This window comes from Brassica napus, chromosome C7 (assembly GCF_020379485.1).
Source record: "Brassica napus cultivar Da-Ae chromosome C7, Da-Ae, whole genome shotgun sequence".
NCBI classification, from domain to species: Eukaryota; Viridiplantae; Streptophyta; class Magnoliopsida; order Brassicales; family Brassicaceae; genus Brassica; species Brassica napus.
In genome coordinates, this window is record NC_063450.1 from 31,510,768 (window position 1) to 31,516,815 (window position 6,048).

A 6,048-nucleotide genomic window follows, 5' to 3' on the forward strand; every position below is an offset into this window, starting at 1 on the left:
GGTTGCATTTACTTGCATTGGGAGCAATGATTTGAAATGCCTTGTAAAGAACATTACTTTGCACCTGAATAGCTTATGCACCTCTCAAAAACACTTGTATTCTTCGAGCCTTGAAGACTCTTCCTGAAACTTGTTGATTGCTGAAACTCAGTCTTTGAAGCAAACTACAACCTTATTTGAACTGAACGAACTTAATGCTTCTTGCTCATGGTCCCTTGTGTACTGAGTCATGGCTATACACACTTGAGTTGTCACATCCTTTATGCCAATCTTATTTTGACAAACTCTAGTGGTAGACCACTCCCAAAACCTTTCCCTTCTTTTAAGCTTTCATTATTTGATGAGTGAGGCCTTTTTCGGAAAGCCTTACATGTGCATAATGTTGAGAGTATCGGGAACGACAATGCTTGGTCTTCATTCTTGCTAGATTAGGCACTCTATTGTCTAGCTATAGGTGGGGGTGAGTGTGGTGACTATGGTTTGGAAGCATGAAAATTACAAAGGAAAAGAATAGACTCTTTGTGTTTAAATGGATAATCTTATTGGAATTAATAGATAAACGTCTAGCTCGAGTTTATGAAAAGTCTTGGCCCCCGAAAAAATAAAATATATATATATAAAAAAAAAAAAAAAAAAAAAGGAGCTAGCAAAGTTGTTTAGAGCTAAGATTTGTTTAGAAGTTGAAAAAATCATTTATAGATTTTAAAGAAAAAGAGTTTTATGTGCAAAGTATTCTTGGGATCTTTTGGTGAGAGATGGGAGTTGGGTTTTGACATTGGGAAGTGATTGTGTAACCTGTATGTTTGGGAAAATGGTAGAACAATAGAGATTGAGCATTGTATGCATGAGTTGGTCCCTTTCTTAGATATATTATGTGCAATGTCAAGACTAGTTGTTTTGAGAGTAAACCACTTTAAAAGATCATGGATTTTGAACCTCTTGACCCACTTGAATAAAAGCCTTCCCTTACTCAACCAAATGATTTGGACCAATTGACCATTTGCAAGAATTCACTTGATGCTATGCTTAATGAACTTGAGAGTTGGCTGATTTGCATGTGTGAATGCATGATGATGAATGTAGGGATGAAAAGAGTTGAGATAGGCCTATAGAAGCTAGAGTATAATAAGAGAGGGTGTACTAATGCTGAATGTAAATGTTGATTTGAGTGCTTTGTGTGTTTCTTTTGGCTATGAGCTCTCACCTTCAAACCTCTCTCCCTATGAGTTCTAGAAAGTTCACTTGAGGACAAGTAAAAGAATAAGTTTGGGAGAGTTGATATCTTGCATATTCACATTGCTTTATCCATTTATTCATGTGCATTTTCATCATATAGATTAGGATTTAGCCATGTCTAGGTTGCATTTTGCATACATATGTCTCTATTAGGTATTGGAGTACCACATGGAGTTCCTGGAGACATTTGGGTACATTTGGAACTCAAGGGAGGTGATTAGAGTGATCTTTGGACGAGCACTGCCTGGAGCGACTTCCCGGAGCGACTACATGAAGTCGCTATGACACATATCTCGGAGCGACCTTTCCAGAGCGACGTAGAGAGGTCGCTCGCGTTTCTATCGCGAGACACCCCTCCCAGAGCGACGTTTCAAGGTCGCTCGCGTTTCCATGGCGAGACGACACCCAACAAGGTCCGGAGCGACGTCTTCAGAGCGGCACAGCCAGGTCGCTCGCGAGGAGACGACCCGGGAACGACGTCTTCAGAGCGACACAGCCAGGTCGCTCGCGAAGAAACGACCCAGGAGCGACCTCTCGCAGCGACGTGCCGAGGTCGCTCCGCATCTATTTGTTTGGCGAATTCATGATTTCTCAAGGGCCTTTTGGTCATTTCATTATGCACGTTTTTACTTCTGAAAACCTATGTTTTTAAGGACCTTTGTAAGCCACCAGAGATAATCTCTTTTTTTGGGAGAGAAGAACTAGTAAAAAACCTCTTTTGATTCAGATTTCATTGCTTTCATCTTGTGTTCTTGTTGATTTCTTATCTATTTCTCTACATGGTTAATCTGAAATCCAATATGGGTTTAAGAGGAATCATGGAGATTAGTGAGTAATCACCTTTTGAATTCATGGGTTAGGGAGATTAAGGGTGATTAGATTAGTTCTAGGATGTTTTAGTGTAGATCATTCTTGTTCCTTGCTAGTAGAGTATTCCCAATGCATCTTCTGAGTTGGCCACTCAAAAGTTGATCAATAGGCATTTCCCACCCGAAAGGTGTTTGATGAAATGCCTGAGACAACTCTCCTAGGCTTTTAGTATACTTTGCCAAAGACATTTGTTGTTAAAGGTGCTAAGATAGCTAATAGACTTGTTAGTAATGATTGCTTTCATATTATTCAACCAAAGACATTTGATGTTTGAGATATGTTAGCAAATGAGCATTTATCTAGACATAGAGCTTGCTTAGAATTGTGTCTAGGCTTAAGGTTAATAGTTTGATTGATCATTTGTCATCCTTAGTTCGATACTTGATCACCCAAGGTCTAATCCCTATGCCCATGAGTTCTCTTTTCCCTTAGTCAAGAAAGTATCATTCTGTAATTGTTTTCTAGTATTAGTAGTAATTTAAAACCCATCTAAATCATTGGTTGCACTTAGATTAAGTGAACACTTGCATTCTCAGTGCTTTGATATCCCTCAGAACTGGTTCGACAATCACTATACTACAACATTTGTCTTATGAGCCTTGAAAACTCTTAACATCGTACACTTGATATAATCATTTTAATTCTTTACAATATTCAATTCTACGTAGTTTATATATTACGTTCTATTAGTCTTAACTCAAAATATCTATTTATTGATTTGCACTAACCGGACTGATTATTTTATAAGTTTTACTTTATAAGAACAGGTTGTTCGATATTTCTAAAACGGTGTTGGGATCGAATCTGTGTCTCCTTAAGCTAGTTTTTGGTATTGCATAGAGTTGGTGTTCTTGCGCTTACGTTTCTATTTTGTAGGAACTGCTGAATTTAAAATATTTTTTCTGCATACCCGTGATTAGCTTTAATGGCTTATTCCGATCATATTGATTTATATTTAATCGGATCTTCTTTTACATATCTGAGGTGAAGATTGTTTTACTAGTTTTTGAATTTTGTTTTCTGGTTTTTGGTTTTTGCTTTTGCAATAGATTTTAGTTTTTTGAAAAACATGATTGGTTGTTTTAGATTTTGGTTTTAGCTTTGGGTTTTTCCTTATAAAATTAATCAAATAAAAATATTAGTAAAATTTCTATTTTAAAATAATAATAATAATAATGTCATCAAAAGACATATAAATTGTTTGATGAAATTATTTAAAAATATAAATACAAAATAAAACTATCGTAATTCCTACATAGATAAATAAATTTGATACATATATTTATGTCATAAATCTATTTTAAAATAAAAATTAATTCTATGTGTAGACATAATTTTTATATGCGAGTATATCTTTATATTCTATTCAACTATTGTATATAATGGTAATAGCTAAGTTTTGTAAATACAAAAATAAATTGAAGTGTAAAAAATTTACTATATATAGACTTAAATTTTTTAATTAATTTGCTAAGACATTTATGTCACAAAAAATATAACTAAAATAATTGTAAATTTTTAAAAAAGAAAATGATTTTTTGGTCCTAGGGGAAAACCAAGAGAATTTTGATTTGTTTTTGTAAGAAAAAGTAGAATATCAACAAAACATATATACTTTACATAAAATAAATTTAAATAACTAATTTTCTTTTATTGAGAAGTTTTAAAATTGTTCTTCATATAACTTATTTTGTACTATATTATTAAACAAAGGCTTTTACTAGAGCTGATTTTTTTATAATAGTTATTGTTTTTATTTCTTTTCATGGGTTAATGCATAAATATAGCAAAAGTTTAAATTAAAAAGAAAACGAAAAACTATCCTTGGATTTTGAAAAAACCCACAAAAAACTTAGATTTTAGTTTTTCTTTAGAAAAAACAATTATTTGAAAAAACTAGTTTTCCTAGGTTATAAAGAATCTATTTCTATGAAAACCTGATTGTCTACAAAATGGTTTTTTCAGAAAAAAACAAACCAAAAACTATTTTAGAATCTGTAAACAACCAACCTCTGATTCTCTTTAGTCAATATTGGATTGCTGCATCTTTGTCGTTTTCCTTTAGTGTAAAGTGTAAACTACATCAAAGTTCATTGCTTTGTGTTATGGGAAATTGCCACAAATACCACATTTATTGTACCATTTTTCATGTATACACTAATCATTTTTATCCTCACTTTTAATGAAGCATAAAAAACACTTATACCCCTATGGTTAACTAATCTAGACTTAGGGTTTAGAGTTGAGGGATGGGGTACGTTTTTGGAATGTGAAATTTAGGATTCTAATAAATATATAAATAATATAAAAAATATAAAAAGAATTTTAAAAAATAGTTTCAAACATAATTTTTTATTTTCAAAAAGAAATTTTGAAAAAAAATAAAAAAAATCAAAATCAAACTAAAAAAAAAGGTTTATAAAAAAGTTTGAATTTGAAAAAGTATAATTCGAAAACCTAAAAAATATATATGTTTTAATTTTTTTTATTTTTTTTATTTATTGAAATAATGATTTATTATATATATAGATAACAAAGGTATAAAAGTCTTTTGCCACTTAATGAATAAGATATTTTTGAAAATGTCTTTTTAGTAGTGGTAAAGATGTAAAGATGAAAAATGGTACCATGAAAGTGATAAACATAAAATTTTCCCTGTTCTATTTGTCAAAGGTTGATTTGTCTTGTTGTCTTTTTTATTAACCGGATTTAAAAAAAAAAAAAAAAAAAAAAATCATTGGCTCTTTTGATTCCATTGCAAGCTATCAATCGTTTTCTTTGTTATTAATACTAGGGGGCTCTCCCCCGCGCTATGGAAAAACTTATGAGATTCTGGTTTTCTGTGTTGTATGAAGTCGAAGTGTGTCCAATTACGTACAACCTGAATGTATTCATGTTTGAATTATATCAGTTGATTGTTTACTAATGTGTAAACAGCCATCCAGGGTCCTTTATTAAAAATGAAGATAAAATTGCTGCCAAGTTGGAGCTTGGTGTAGAGAATGTGATGAGAGTAGAAGATGTGAATAATATTGTATTGACTCTCATGAGAATAATGGTTAGAGTTACTTATATATTTATATTAGAGATGTTTCCTAAACTAGATAGATACAAATATATATGAGTATCTTATATAATAAATATACAATATTAACAATAATGTTTATGATCTTCCTTGATCCTTCTATATGCCCCCTCAATCTCAAGGTGGTAATGGAATTGTAGCGGAATTAGCAGCTTGGGATTGACTCAGTAATCATGCCATTATAGTATTTGGATCAGCAGGAGAAGACGGTGGTGTTGGTTGTGAGGAGGTGAATGGACAGAGATGATAATGATGTGCCTCCTTTGGTGGTTGTGTTCTCGTTGACTATGTGTAGCACAAAAACTTACATGAGGGAGTGTTGCTTGTTGGAGATGAAGCACCTTGGCTTGGAAACAGAAAATAGAAGGTCGAAGGCTTATAGATTCAGAGGCACGTTTGATGAGCTTGAATGATGATAGGAAGCACTTTGGCTTGGTAACAAAACCATTTTTTTTTTACGTTTTGTTTTTAAATACCTAAAAAAATATAGAACAAAGAAAACGTTTCTTTTTTTTTTTAAAGAAGAAATAGATTCAGAGGTCTTCGAAGACATGAATAATAAGAAGCTCCATGGCTTTAAGAAAAACAAAACAAGAAGCATTAAGCTTTGATTTTGGAAGTGAAGCCACGATGGCTTAAGAATTATAAAGATAAAAATGAGGCATGAATATAAAGAAACACTAGGCTTGGGTCCAGAGGTCCATGGTAGACTTGAATAACAAAAAGCTCAATGGCTTAGATTCAGAGGTTCACATGAACATGAATGGTGGAAGCATATAGCTTAACAGAAAATATAATAGAAGCTCAATGGCTTGAAATCAAAAAATAAAGAAGCTTTGTAGCTTGAAGAAAATAAA